This window comes from Sinohyriopsis cumingii, chromosome 6 (assembly GCF_028554795.1).
Source record: "Sinohyriopsis cumingii isolate HCF-2022 chromosome 6, ASM2855479v2, whole genome shotgun sequence".
Lineage (NCBI taxonomy): Eukaryota > Metazoa > Mollusca > Bivalvia > Unionida > Unionidae > Sinohyriopsis > Sinohyriopsis cumingii.
In genome coordinates, this window is record NC_142966.1 from 110,281,050 (window position 1) to 110,295,872 (window position 14,823).

Genomic DNA, 14,823 nt, shown 5'->3' on the forward strand with positions numbered 1-14,823 from the left:
TTGCAAACCAATGTAAATGAAAAATCTCTCAAAACTGACAATTTTATTTGCTCCTGGGAATTTTTGGTCTTCAAAAGTTTTACAATACAAATTTAATATCAAATTTGGTTAGTGGTTTTAAAAAGGGAAATCCATGGACCATCCACCCACCCACCCACCCGACAGAAGATATAATTTTATCTTTTTAACGATTTTCCTAGTTCTCACTGTGAAATATTCAGTTTATGCAGATATAAATATCATTGCAATGCTGACAGCACAAATATGAGATGACACTTGATAATTGTCCGACTAATTAGAATAAGTAACAAAAGTTAATTTAAAAAGCCAAATGTATATATTGATCAATCAGTCTGGTTATCGAACTCAAACTGAATTCAGTTAAATCTGATACAGACTTTAATGACAACAATAAATCTATATTTCTGTACAGTAATATTCTGATAGCTTTCAAAACGTTTTACGTACCAAAACTAATGTTCAGTTCACTCAGCTCTCCACATGAGCACCAGCTATTTACAAGCACCAGAATGCTTACTTATATATAGTTACACACTATTCAGTGATTAGAATGATTATTTTTATATACGAGTTATTCACAGTGACTATAAAGCTTGCTATTATACCAGCTGTTTATAGTTACCAGTACTAAAATGCTCATTAATATGCCAGCTGTTCAGAGTAATTAAAATGCTCACTAATATACTAGCTGTTCAGAGTCACACTAAAAGAAGCATCTGGACTTTGCGTTGGCCCATCTCTAACTGAGATGTTATCTCTGGATCCACAAGTTATTATTCAAACATAAGGATGCCAACATTTTTATATAAAATGGTCATGTCTAAGGGTTATTCTTTTCTCAAAAGAGTTTTAAAAGCAAAGTTTGATCTCAAAATGATGTGTACTCAACAGAGCTTTAAAATCATCTGACTGGTGAAATCCAAAGTGTGATCTCACAATGATATGTACTCAACAGAGCTTTAAAAGCATCTGCCTGGCAAGATCAAAATTGTATCTCAACAGAGCTTTAAAAGCATCTGACTGATGAGATCAAAAGTGTGATCTCACAATGATGTGTACTCAACAGAGCTTTAAAAGTATCTCAATGGCAAGATCAAAAGTGTGATCTCACAATGATGTGTACTCAAACAATATCTCTTCATTACTTTAACCACTGCACCCAAAGAAATACAAATAATTTTTTTAAATAATAAACAGATCTTTATAATGCCTTATCTAATCCTTGTTCAATATGCATTCTTCCATTACTTTTGGGTTTCAATAGGCAGATTCTAATATATGAATGAAGCAATCTTAGAGTGACCTCCCCTGCTGATTTTGACACAAATTTATTTTTCTTAATATGTGCAATGACTATTGTTTATTGATATTTGTTGGATTTTTTGGGGGTACAATTTATTTTGGGCCCTTGGAAACTTATTAAGGTCAATATTTTTATATCCTCTGGAAAAAATAATCAGTCTAATCACAAATTTACTTATCACTGAGACTGACCAATTATGTTTTAAATTTTAATGTAAATGTGATGGTTCTTATGAGCTTCTTCCTCAAATAGATAGACTGGCTATCATGTATTATAGCCTATCATGTGCTGATAAAAGGCCCCCCCCCCCCCAACAAAAAATAACTATTAAAATTTACAGCAACTTCAATTGACAACTGGAAGAACTCTTATTTTTAGTTCTTTGTCATTAACAGGTTGACAAATCTTTCAAAATATCTGATGTTTTGTGATTTTAGAGCAATAATCAGGACGAATATGTTTCGAGGCATAATGACCACGGGAGTACAGGCTGAAAGTTAAAACAACTCACAGTATGAGCTTGATTTAGGGTAAAATGACATGGAGTCACATAAATTGTACATTATTCATGAGAAGAAAAAAAAAACCAAACCTAAATTAAAATGGATTAGGAAGTAAAGAGTTACCCAATGTTCAGCGAATGACTGAATCTGGTTGCATATGCCTTTAACTGGAAATCAATATAGATACCGATCTGCTGGTATGTCTGTAGTCCCGATTGACACTGATGCTTTTATTTGTATTCATATTAAATATATCTTTATTATTATTTAATCAAATTGGATAATAATACCCATATATCAAACAACAACGAAGTCTAGGTCAAATATCCACGATGCCACTATAAAATAAAACAGTTTAGGATGGCGGATAGTCACACAACGTATCGCACGTTATTTAGCACCAAAACATAAATATCAGCGTCGAGGTCTTACTAGGCCTATATGTAAGACCTCGACGCTGATAATTATGTTTTGGACGTCTGGGTGTAGTACTGAAACAAATAACATATGATACGTCTTACATTGTAGGACTAATGTCTTATACGTGGGACTAAAATAATGTGACAGATCTTACATTGTAGGACTAGGTTCGCGGAGAACATCTGGTTGGTCTACCATGAGCCTTGATTTGAGCATTTACCACTGGAAATAATCCTTTATAGTTTGAGAAAATGTACGTGTCCATTAAACACTCTAAATCACTGAACATGGAATACGTGACCGTCTTGTCGTCTCTACTTTCACTTTCACCACCTGTATTTCAAATGTGAAATTAACAAGTCATAAAAAAAACTATTTACCGTTACAGTTACAATTAAACCGTAACCAAATATTCAAAATAGTATTCGACATGTCCATCAAAGTACTATCGATGGTGAATTTCTGCCACAGAAATCGTTGGAAGTCTCCGTTTCAGCGAAACAGGTTCGATTACAGCCTTCAACAACTCCGGGTTTAACCCTCCGAAGGTAATCGGAATAGATCGCAGATACAAGTTTGTTATATAGATTTTGGCCTTGAGCAAGTGTATCACGATATGTAGTAAAGTTACTCCACCATATATGCCTCATTGAGCGCCCTGAAAGTCAATAACCATTTAACCACCCGACTATAGCAATTTCACAATCTTTTGTAAAATGCAATGAAGTCTATCGATGTAAATTGACACTCTATCTATGTAAATTGACACTCATCTGGAAAATATCAAAGCGTAAAAAGCAAGATTTTTGTCAGATAACTCGTTTCCCTCTACCATAATCAGTAACATATTCCTAAAAAAATACTACCAAGTTCCTTGGTGTTACAAGCAACATCGCCATTAAATGTGTTGAATTCAAAGTTTACAAAACGGCATAGACTTTACATTGCCTGCTCTGCAATGAACCAAGTGATATTGCATCAATTGGAATGGTATAAGGATAATTCGGCCCACCTGAGACTGCAAAAAAAAAAAAAAAAAGGACAATTCGGCCCAACTTGAAAGACAGTTCGGCCCAACTCAACAATACAGTTGTGACAGTAGTTTTAACAAGTATGTTTTCTTCAAGAAAATATTATATACTGTACTGTATACGCATAAGTTATCTATGTCAAAATTACTCTTGTCGTTAATTTGTAACGTATACATCATCTATATTTTATAAATCCATGTGCAACCGAGTGTGTCTAATGTGCAGCATTGTTACAACGTGAAACCTAAATTTAAATATATTTGTTATGATATCTCATGGACGATGTTACCAATCTTTGAAAAATGTATGCATATGCTGTAGAATATTGTACAAATCTATATGATTCTGTAAATATTTTAAGTGTTATTATTTCATAAATCAATCTTCATAATTTGACCGGAAGACTTAAAATGAGAATGTCAGTGTGCGGATGAATACTACGGAAGCCCATTAGCGCCAGGTAACAAAATAAAATTGTCGTTTTTATGAGATAGTATTGCATTATTACGAGATAGTATTGTGTTATTACGAGATAACATTGCGTTATTACGAGATAACATTGCGTCATTACGAGATAATATTGCGTTATAACGAGATTGTATTGCGTTATTACGAAATAACATTTCGTTATTACGATATAACATTGCTTTATCACGAGATAGTTGTATGACTGCCCTCTGGAGGGGCACTCTTAATAATTATGCCACGGAAACCTGATACACCTCTGCCATGGACAGAAAGACACGAATTTGATTTTGTTGTGTACGTCTATGTGTTTGTGAGTCTTTTACTGCACGTGAACACGTTAAGATTAAATCGTACCGGGGCAAATGGAAGAAGGATACACCCAAGTTACGGGCCCGGGCTGACTTGGGCTTGTATCGAGCCTGAATGCCCTGGATTAAAAGTCAGATACTGTACCAAATGAGTTACTGCTCTAAGAGACCATTTCATTATCCACAATTTATATGAAGAGCTGTAATACTTTTGAAATATATTTTGACAAACTTTGCAAATTACAGTGCAAACGCCAGAACTCGAGTTCTTTATAGCATCGGGTTTTTCAATTTTGTTTCCGATTTGTACGTATTTTGCGACTTCTAATTGACTTTGTTAGTTTAGTCTAGATTATCCGATAAAGGCGCAAGCTGTAAATTATGACAACTGTAATGAACAATTTAAATTCTATCATCATTCACTGTTAAAATCTGTCAAACTTCTACGGTATTCATAAACTTTAAAAGGTAGCGTTATAGATAAAAAGAAACGACAGAAAATTATTTAAAATAAGCTCTTACATCCTGTACGAACCTTCATGTGCTTCACCCCAGTGCAGTTAATCACTGATATTGCTTATTTGTTCACATGACCATATGCTTATCTTTAAATTTAAGTTTGAATATACACAAATATCAGAAATGCATCCAATGCCAATTTAACCTACAATTCTGAAATGAATATAATTTAGATTTTGATTTTTAGTTAATACAGTTACAGCGCTTTTCTAGGAGCGTGTAAATTAACTTTATGTTACAAAATCATTTAAATAACCGACGTACAGGGTCACAATGATTTGGTTGACCCCAGCTTTTTCGAGTTCCAAAGGATATTTTTCCCTTTACGATGACCCTTACTAGTTCTTAAATAAAGAAGCGAAGAATTAAATAAAATATGCGCATTATCTTTGGAGCATTCTTTTAGCGGAAGACTAGTGGCAGTTTGGCAATTATCACAGAGTTGGCGATGGTCTAAAGACTTTAACAAGACTCGAGTTTATGGTATGGCCCCGAGTTTGGGGAAGGAAAAGCCCCCCACAAGAATTGCTTTTAACTACAACTACTCTGGGGGTCATATTTTGGAACAAATTTCGGACAAATTTGTATACCATTTACACACTATAGAGCTTTTTATAGAATATAGACACTAGTGAAGTGTCTTTACCAAGAACTTGTAATAAAAGTTTATCTTGGCTAGCCATTGACATCAAGTTGGTTACTTATTCCTTATTCCCGACTGAATAAGAAATACGTAACCAGTTACCGATTGAATAAGGAATATGTAACCAGTTACTTATTCCCGATTCAACTGTTTCTACATACATTTGGTTACTAATTCCTTATTCACATCCAGTTGGCTATTCATTCTTTATTCACAGTTCCATCAGTTATAGGTTATAACTTACTTACTGAAGATTAAAAGCCCTTCAGGGCATACATTGGCGTTCTTCTAACCCAGTGAGAGAAATAAGAGTGTTCTTTGGTACCAGCTATTTAAAGCTGACTAGAGACAAATCACGGACTATGTGGAGGAAGGGGTTAGGATATTGGTGGGTATACATAATTAGTAATTTGAGATATTATTAATTAGTTGTGTTAGATGTTGAGGTCGCGTACTGTTGTGCATTGCGCGAAATAGTAGTATTTGTGTTAGAAATGCTGACTAATGACTCAAGTAAACGTGAAACCATAAATACAAAAGACAACATACAAGTGTGAAATTGGAGATTTCTCTTATACGGTAATAATGTGACTAGAAAAGAATTATTTAAAGTATCTTTGGGTTAGGAAGCCTTCAGTTGGTATTGACTGTTGTCTTGAAGCCATTGGGACTGGGTAAATAAGCATACGTGTATGTGTATGAACATGAGTGTGAGTCAAATCTAGTAATACTTAGTGCGATTTAAATCCGCACCTAAACGATTTTGATTGCAACTTCTGATGGACAGTTTCTATTCAGGTATCTGTCCCAACATAAGCCAAAGTCATTAAAGAATTTGTTTAACCGATTTCCAGATATTGGGGCTACACATGTGGGGGGGGGGGGAGTACAATATATGCGACAAGAAGATAATATCTTTCTTGTACAGGTGGGCCAATACGTCTCGTCTTTAAAGAGTTTTGATATGGACTTTTCACGGACATTTTATCTCTAGGGATAGTGTCGAGCCATGAAAGAAGTCCTCATGAATCTCATTGAGAGGAGTCATTGAAAAAAAGTGCAACCTATGGGCACCAGGTATGAAGAAGACGTACAATTTGGATCGATTTAATAGATTGTAATTATTGAACCCCTAACTAGAATATATTGATTTCAACGCCTCTCGGAGAATATCTAGTTAGGGATCTCTTCCGACTGTAGGAAAAGCTTAAAGAAAATTCGTGGACCCGATTTCTTGGAATCCTGAGATTAATCAGTGATGGTTGTAACAAAGTTCATTAGCAGATTACCACTTCAGTCCATATCTGATTCCTACAGTTTGCCACTAAAATGATTTTGGCAGTTATTAGTATACGATATCTTCTAAACAGAGATATACTTGACTCCAAAAGCATTTTTGACAGTGTTTGTCTAATGGAAGCGGAAAACTAAGAGGGTCTTTACGGATACCAGCAGTACGTAAAACCGTTATACTCTATGAACAGATTACAGCCAAACTTGCGATGCTTGAACCCTTACTTGGAGAATTTGGATTTCAACGCCTGTTTTACAGTCGGTAAAGAGTAACCAATATCAACAGTAGGAAACCTTAGAAGAAAATTAGTCAAGACGATTTCGACGAATTTGCGGTTAGATGACAGAGGTCGAGCACAACACATGCGATCAGAATAGTATACCTTACGTATATAGTTGGGCCTCTACGTCTCCTCTTTAGAGAGTTCTGACAATGGACCTTCTTTGTTATTTGATCTATGTGCTACAGAATCCTTCCACGAAGGAAGTCCTGACGAATATCATCGATATGAAACAACGATGGGTACCGGGTATGAAAAACCCTAAAATGTTCAGAGATTGTATCAAACGTTTGCACTAATTGAACCTCTATTAAGAGGATTTGATTACAGCGACTCTGGGATATTATCTAAATAACAGAAAGAAAAAGTGGAAGAAAACACGTCGAGCCAATTTCGAGAAATTCTCGGCTAGATAAAGTTAGTCGATCACAACACATGACGTAAGACTTTATATTATGTTTACATTTGAGCTATTATGTTCCCACTTTATACAGTTTTTTAATAGACCCATCTTTGATATTATGTACATTTGGAGTATCAGTCAATTGCATATAGCTCTTCATTTTAAGGATTTCATAGATTTAAGTGATCACTTGGTTGATTTTGGGAAGTCTGTGTCCTCAGTCCGATTAATTAGCCAATTGCTAGGGGAAACGTCCCAGACTGCAGTGTTGTTGAGATTCTAGGATTGCATGGTTTAATTTTATAGTGAATTCAAGTCAGAGTCCCATAAGTGTCCCTGAGATGAGTAGTCTAGATTAAAACCTAACTGTATGTAACGATTATGTGAGTGCATGTGAAGTATCTGCGATTGATGACTGGTAAATTGTACAAAAGAGTAATTAAGAAGGGACGGTTCCGTTGTCTGGAGATGTCTTGTGTTGTTGGCAGATATGGTGCAAGGTTATAGGCGAAATGAGGCTTGAAAGCATGATTTGACTGACCTGAGGTAGCGCAGGTAAAATAGTTCCCTGTATAGGGTGTATAAGTTGTAAAATTTCAAGGCGCGAAATACTACCGATACGTTTTGGAAATGGAATAAGGGCAGTTCTGAAGTTGTGGCGTAAACAGCAAAATAAGGGGAGCCTTAGGGGATAACGGGTATGAAAAAACACGCAAATGTTAATAATCTGTATCAATAGTTTGTACTCATGGGGACCTTACTTAGAGGATTTTGATTTCAACGCCTCTTAGACTGTTTTGAAACAAGACCCCTTTCTAACAGCAGGAAAAGTTTAAAGAAAATTCGTCGAGTCGATTTCGAGAAACTTGCGACTAAATAAAGAAAGTCGAGCAGATCACAGATCACTTTGGTGGACTTTATCCTCTAGAGACAACATATCACTCGAACTCCTGTTCTAGCAACGAAATCTCGAAATCAGCTCGACGACTTTTCTTCAAACGTTTCATACTGTTAAACCGGGTCCCGATTTATATATTTTAACAAGAGACGTTGAAATAAAAATCCTCTAAATGGAGTACAGTTATTAAACTATTGATACAATCAATTAACTTTTGTGATTTTTCATACACAGTTCGTATAGCCTACTTCACCCTATATCGCTGACTCCCCTCAACGAATTCGTCAGGACTTCGTTCATAGATGTACTCTATCCCCTAGAGATAGAATTATAGAAGGGTCCATGTCAAAACTCTAAAGAGGGGACGTAATGACCCAACTGTGTTCATAATATAAAATCTTCTTAAGGTATGTGATGTTCCCGACCTCCTTCATCTAGCCGCGAATTTCTCAAAATTCTCGACGTAGAAACTCAATTAGTACAAACTAGTGATACAAATATATTAAGAATTGAGGTTTTCTTCATACCCAGTACCCATAGGACTCCACTTATTTCCATGTTCCTCTCGACGAAATTCATCAGGACTTTCTTTGTGGGTGATCTCTATCCCCAAGATATAAAATATTAAAGAAGTGTCTATGTCAAAACTCAATGAAAAGGTGACGTAGTGTCCCAAATGTAAAGTAAGATATAATCTTACGGCATGTGCTGTTCTCGATCTCCATTATCTAGTCACGAATTTCTCAAATTTAGCTCGACCAACTCTATCTGTATTTTCCTGCTGTTAAAACTGGTCCCTAGCTAAATAGTGTTTAAGAGGCGTTTAAATCAAAATCCTGTAAGCGGAGGTTTCATTAGTGCAAGCTATTAATACAATCTATGAATATTTTAGTGTTTTTCACACCCGGTACCCGTCTGACACCTCTTGTTTCGCTCTTACCACACGACGAAATTCGTCAGGACTTTATTCGTATATGCACTCTATCCCCTAGAGATAAAATATTAAAGAAGGGTCCAGATCAAAACTCTAAAGAGGGGAAGTAATGGTCCAACTGTACAACGGTATATTTTGTACTCGACCTCCTTTCTCAAGCAGCGAATTTATCGAAATCAGCTCGGCGAATTTTCTTCAACCTTTTTATGCTGTTATAACGGGGACCGATTTAGATACTGTGCGACAGGTGTTGAAATTAGAATTCTCTAAGTAAGGGGTCAATTAGTACAAACTATGGATACAATTTATTAACATTTGGTTTTTCATACCTGGTACCCATCTGGCGTCCCTTATTTCCCTGTTTCCTCTCGACGAAATTCTTCATGACTTCTTTCGTGGATGGACTCAACCCCCTATAGATAAAATGTCAAAGAAGGGTCTATGTCAAACTCTATAAAGAAGGGACTCAAGGGCCCAAAAATATACGTAAAATACAATTTTCATATGGAATGTGTTGTACCCGACCGCCTTTATGTGGCCGCGACTTTCTCGACTTTCTCGAACTCGACTAGACGTATTTTTGTATCATTTTTTTTTTTTTACATTTACTTTTAGAACGGGTGCTTTACCAGGTATTGTCCAACAGTCGAAGAAATAAAAACCCTCTAATCAGAGGTTCAATTAGTACACACTCTTGAGTCAGTCTATTATTCATTGCGTGTTTTTCATACCCGGTACACATCGAACGCCCCTTATATCGCGGTTTGCTATATAAGAAATTCGTCAGGACTTCCTTCGAGAGTTGACTCTATCCCCCCAGAAATAAAATATCAAAGAAGGTTCCATGTCAAAACTGTATAAAGCTGTATTGTTCTTACGGCATGTTTCTTACGAAACCTCGATGTAGCTGTAGATTTCTCGAAATCACCTTGAAGAATTTTTTTTTTAAAAAAAACTTTTTCTACTGTTAGAAGGTGTACCTATTTAGATACTATGCAAGAGGCGTTTAAATCAACATTCTCTTAGCAGGTGTTCAATTGGTACATACTATCGATACAATCTATTAACATTAGCGTGTTGTTGTTGTTTTTGTTGGTGGGTTTTCGGGGGTGGGGTGGGGGTTAATACCAGGTACCCATAGGGCGTCCGTTATTTCGCTATTTCCCATCGACAAAATTCGTTAAGACAATTTTCGTGGATGGACCTCTATCCCTTAGAGATAAAATGTCAAAGAAGGGACTATGTTATAATCTTCTTACGATATGTATCGTACGAGACATCTGTCATCTAGCTGATTTCTGGAAATCGGCTCAGCGAAATTCCTCAGGACTTCTTCGTGCCTACACTATCCTCTAGAGATAACATGTCAAGAAGGGTCCTTGTCAAATCTCCTTAAAGGTGATAACTAACGACCAAACTGTATAAGTAAGTTATAATCTTCTTGCGGCATTTGCTTTACCCGTCCTCCACTCCCCTTTATGTAACCCCTATTTCTGGAAATCTGTTACAAATATGCTAAGTTCCCCAGTTCCAAGGACTTAAAGACAATATTCCAAGTCAACTGAAGGCTTCTTAAACTCGTAAATACTCCACATAATTCTCCTCTAAGGACATGAAGACCACAAAAGAGAAATCTCCAATTTCACACTTGTATTTTTTTTGTGGTTTCCCTTTTACTTGAGTCATTAGTAAGCTTTTCGAACCCGAATACTAATGCACCACACCATGAATCACAAGACAGGACCCAAAAGCCTAACACAACTAATTAATCCTGTATCAGATTACTAAACACGTTTTCCTATCAATAAACCATTTCTACATATAGTCCCTGATCCGTCTATATTCAGTTTTATATAGCACTCGCATTTCTCCAATCAGGTTAGGATTACTCCGATGCATGCCCTAAAGATCTTTCATCTGCATTAACTAAGCGGTAACCAGTTACATACTGAATTGGGAATAGTGAATATATGAAAACTCGGTGTTAATAAGGAATAAGTATTCAAATGTATGTGAGCATATTTGAATCGGGAATAAGGAATAAGTAAACAACTTGATTTCAGTTGCCTAGCCCACGTTATGTTCGAAATTAAAACTGTTTGCCTACGAGTTTTGCAGTAGCCGACCTAGGTTGGCCAAGACCAGATTCAGATTTGAGACTTACTCACGAGTTAGGCACTGTACTACACTATTGAGTTAACCTGCTGGCCCCATATGTGAGAAGAATATTACGCATGAATACAACATTCGTCGAGGGGAAATATGCCGTTGGGTCCTGATCCTTTATATGTACATCAAGGAAGTTTTAATCAGCGATCTTATGACGCCATGACAAGATCTATTTAACGCTGTATTAACTGCATAGGGAGTCACTGCTTATCCTGTGTGCTTGTTATCACATCGACTCATTCTATCCATGTTGTAATTCGGAGTGTTGTATGAACCGTGATAATAGTCACATGATCTATTCACATGTGACAGACAAATAATAAATACACATAAGTTAGAACAACATGACTAAAATATCCAAAGTAAGGTTTCCAACGAAAGAAAGCTGCAACTTATTGGTCTTTCGATATCGATGGAACTATTGATTATCAGCTGATGAAACCCGGTTAATTCGAAATGGCGACGGACACTAGGGTTGCGCGATTCATTGTGGATCTACAATTTGTCTAACATCAAATTTGTTACGGAAATATGCTGTAAATTTATCTTAATTACATCTTTCAAGGACCGTAACTACATAAAAAGATCTTTTGTGCATCTTTGTACAAAAAAGTCCATTATATTTTTGATCAAAACGAGTGATATACAAAGCTGAATAACGTTTTTTGTTCGCAAATAATTTATTTGATAAGTGATGTTGTTCTTATAGAGTGTTTTTTTTTTTATACATGCTGTCAGTTCCTGGTACAAATTTACTGCTTCATACGGATCTACTGGCTGGTTCCAGTCATTCTCGTCCATCAGAATCAGGCACAACTTGTATAAATCCTCGTCACAAGGCAAGTCATTATTTGCTTGACATTCTTCCTCACAGACTTCGGTATCTAAATTGTCTACCTGGCAGATTAAATTATCGAATCGATAGAGATGTGGCAATGTGTACAGTAATACGGTCTTGTGGGAAGGTAGTCCTGTAGTCCGAGTACTTCGAATGCGGTGCGTGTTCCACACTTCAGCGGCGTTATCTAGTTCAGCCTGTAAAATAGTTGATAGAATCTCGTGAAATCATCTTCTCTGTACCGTCATTTTCAGTTCTAGTACTGTATTTCAGAAAAATAAATAAATAAATATAATTATGTTAATGAAAAAACAATGACTAAAAATGCATGCTGTTATTTTATTGGTTGCCTGAGACAAGATTTCATTTTTCTTCTACCGTGCTTTTTATTGCTGTTGTTTTATTTTAAAAGTACGTGTCAGTTCTTTACCTGACTGTTTACCCTGAAAAAATTTAAAGGTAGTATTGTACATTTTATACAATTGCACATAAAATTATTACTCATATTGAACGTCTCAAATTTCATTGAAACATTTTTGCAGGCATTTTTCATAAATAAATAAATAATATAGATCCGCGGAAAGCTGTCTTGCCATTTTCTGCCTCTGGCTATTACGTTGCCGTTCTTTACATAAGTGTCTATTAAGTGTAGTTTCAATCAATGGTATGAAGTAATGACCCAGTAGCCGTTTCCAGGAGGGTAAGAATCACTTGGTTGAAATTTATGACCCTGAAACCGTTCCAACAGAGGCTAGCATGTCCTGACTTCATGCATATATACATTGGGTTTTCGCATGCTGAGAAAATGTGTGTGTATGTGTGTGTCTGTCTGTATATATATATATATATATATATATATATATATATATATATATATAGATAGATAGATAGATAGATAGATAGATAGATAGATAGATAGATAGATAGATAGACATACATGCATCCATTGGCTTCTTAAAGCAGCTGTTACCTAAAAGCATTCTGCGAAATGGGTTCCAGAATCAATTTCTTCACAAAGATGTATGGGGTGACTGATCCTGTACCTAATATTTCGATACTGCACCAGGCATTCATTCATTAAAATTTTATAAACATCTTTAAACTGGAAAATAAACAAAAAACAATAATATAAATAACAAGTTTCATTCGTTTTCAACTTTATAATGTATCTAACAGAAGGGCATACAACTTTTAAATAATAAATATTACTGATAACTCATAGCACATAAGTAAACTGACATCTCCTGATGAAATGGATTTTTTTGGTCCTAATGTTTCCCTTCCAAAATTTCAACAGGATTTCATCAAATGAAAGCATCTAAATATTTTTCTTGGTTTAATGTGTCAACTTCACATGAAACTGAATCTTGTAAACACAAAACTTCATATAAAAGCTTGTTTCAACTGTTTGACAAAAGATAAGGCCATGTGACCAACTGAGATAGTTAAAATATACATGCTGGCTACTTTGCGAAATAGCTACTAACTTTCAGAATTTTGTTTATCATGGATACAGTTTATTTTTTCTTTGTCCATTGTAAAACAAGATATTCTGATTACCCCGCAAAATGGAATGGAATACGTGTCACACAGATGGTGCATCTTCCTGCTATAACATAATCTATACCTAAATATTATGAAAATTGACATAACAATACAAATCGAATTCCAATTTTTGTGACAGAACATTTTCTTTTCTCTCATGGGGTGATTGCAAAACTTGAACCCTCTTTTAAATGATATTTACTTTGTGGAAAAGGTCACAAAACATACTAAGTATTGTGAAATGTCACCTAGCACTTTTCAAGAAATAAAAGATATCTTGACAGGTAGATCAACAAAACAAACAGTTGTTATTGTTGTTGTAGGGTTTAACGCCATTTCTCAGCACCAGATAGGCTATACATGGCAGCCAGTATAACTGGTGGAGGAAGAAACGGGGAAAAACGCAAAGAACCACCTACCGACGGGAAGCTACTGGCAAGCTTTCTCACATACCCACATTGCTGAGCCAGTGACTCAAATCCACGCAGACAGGGGTGAGATTGCAGTGATCTGTAATGGAGAGTGATTTAGACCATTTGGCCACCCGGGGCCCCCAAAACGGACAGACAAAGGGTATTATTATCATTGTAAAGCATGTGGATTACAAAATGACACTTACAAAGATGCAACAAAATCAAAATTATAAGAAATATTTATTTTAGAAACTGGATGCAGGTCTTCAGTTATTTCTATTTTAAACAGACTCACCTGAAAATAATCACATTATGTGAAACTGAACCAATGAGCAGAATACAACAACTTCGGAAATGTAGAACACCAATTATATATCCATGCACATGATGTGTAAATGCTTTCACAGGATAATGTGACCAAGTCTGTCAAATATTCGACAAACCCAGTGTGTTAATTATGGCAAGAAAGCATGGGTTATAAAATCTTGGTGAACTGAATACATGTAAGAATATTCGGTAAAATCTTAATTTTATGTCGATGTACAGTTGCTACATGCCACAAATTGAAAACCACAAAAACAAAAACAAAAAAAAAAATCTGGAAACAACAGAACTCATTAAAAAAAAACCATGAATTTACAAACCACTAAAATAATAATTTTCCATTACATATATAAATATTTAACAAATGTTTTCAAGCTTAAGAAGCCTAAACATAAAAAAGGAATAATTATGAAAAAGACAAGAACTGAATGCATTACTTCTGAAACAACCAATCCTTTATGATGCTTGGACAATTTGGCCTTTAAAGCTTCACAGAAGCCTTTGGTAGA

At 35.6% G+C, this 14,823-nt stretch overlaps 2 protein-coding genes across 10 annotated transcripts in view; one reads left to right on the forward strand and one right to left on the reverse strand.

Moving 5' to 3' along the window:
* LOC149797710 (uncharacterized) overlaps positions 1-2,870 on the reverse strand; it is an 85,189-nt gene extending 82,319 nt beyond the window's left edge. Inside the window, exon 1 of one of the 3 annotated variants that reach the window (XM_089962646.1) lies at positions 2,402-2,870. The gene's annotated coding sequence lies outside the window, so the exon portion shown is untranslated. The remainder of the gene's footprint in view (positions 1-2,401) is intronic. The other 2 variants (XM_089962645.1, XM_089962644.1) reach the window with 2 other exon arrangements.
* The window catches only part of LOC149797708 (receptor-type tyrosine-protein phosphatase delta-like), a 263,521-nt gene that overhangs the window by 114,657 nt on the left and 134,041 nt on the right, over positions 1-14,823 (forward strand). The window lies entirely within an intron of this gene.